Source organism: Arachis hypogaea, chromosome 19, assembly GCF_003086295.3.
Source record: "Arachis hypogaea cultivar Tifrunner chromosome 19, arahy.Tifrunner.gnm2.J5K5, whole genome shotgun sequence".
NCBI classification, from domain to species: Eukaryota; Viridiplantae; Streptophyta; class Magnoliopsida; order Fabales; family Fabaceae; genus Arachis; species Arachis hypogaea.
In genome coordinates, this window is record NC_092054.1 from 94,468,942 (window position 1) to 94,470,092 (window position 1,151).

At 40.3% G+C, this 1,151-nt stretch overlaps 1 non-coding gene across 1 annotated transcript; it reads right to left on the minus strand.

Annotated features, from left to right (window-relative positions):
• Nucleotides 1-1,044: 1,044 nt before the first annotated feature.
• Nucleotides 1,045-1,151, minus strand: LOC112781198 (small nucleolar RNA R71). The gene has a single exon (XR_003191989.1). It is a non-coding gene; the product is annotated as a small nucleolar RNA R71 (small nucleolar RNA).

The following is a 1,151-nucleotide window of genomic DNA, read 5'->3' on the forward strand; positions in this document are numbered from 1 at the left end:
CCCGCCATTTAATTTTCTGCAATTCTCAACTCAAATTCTGATTCGCTCAACTAGAACATTCCTCTAATTAAAGTTGCTTGATCAATCAATCCCTGTGGGATTCGACCTCACTCTATTGTGAGTTTTTACTTGACGACAAATTCAGTACACTTGCCGAAGGAAATTTGGGGCATTAAGTTTATGGCGCCGTTGCCGGGGATTGATTGTGCATCAACAATGATTAAATTGGAAGATAATTAGATTGAGCATTTTTGTTTTGTTTGATTTAATTTTCTGTTTGAGTAATATACTGTCTGTTTTAGTTAATTTCTTCCCTTCCCCCTACTTTTTCTTTGTTATTTACAATTCATTTCACTAACCTACTAACTGTTTGATATATTGCATCACTCACACTAACAGTAATTCTGACAGAAATACTTTCTGCATTTATTTTCCTTGCTTGTACTTGTTGGTTGTATGACAGGGAGAAGAAGCAGGGCTTCAACTTCCTTTGATTCTGAACCTGAGAGGACCTTCTTGAGATTAAGAAGGGAAGCAAGAGGAAAAAGAGTAGTTGGTGCTGAGGAAGAGGAGGAATACTTTGAACCAAACATGGAAGAAAACATGAAAAACCATCATGAAGAAGAGACTCACAACCATGGCGGAGGAGGTCGAGCAAATCATGCTGGGGAGGATAGAAGAGTTTTAGGCTCTTACATCAATCCGAACCCAGGAAATTGTGGAAGTAGCATTCAAAAGGCAACCATCCATGCCAACAATTTTGAACTAAAACCACAGCTCATCACCCTTGTTCAGAACAACTCTTCGTTCGGAGGGAGTTTCCAAGAAGACCCCAATCAATATTTAACCACCTTCCTGAGAATATATGACACAGTGAAGTCTAATGGTGTTCATCCTGACGCCTATAGACTGCTTTTATTTCCATTCTCACTCAAGGATAAGGCAGCCAAGTGGCTGGAGTCTTTCCCAAAGGAGAGCTTGACAACCTGGGAGGATGTGGTGAACAAATTCTTAGCAAGATTTTACCCTCCTCAACGAATTAATAGGCTAAGAGCTGAGGTCCAAACTTTCAGGCAACAAGATGGTGAGACTCTTTATGAAGCATGGGAGAGGTTTAAGGACCTAACAAGGAGGTGCCCACCAGATATGTT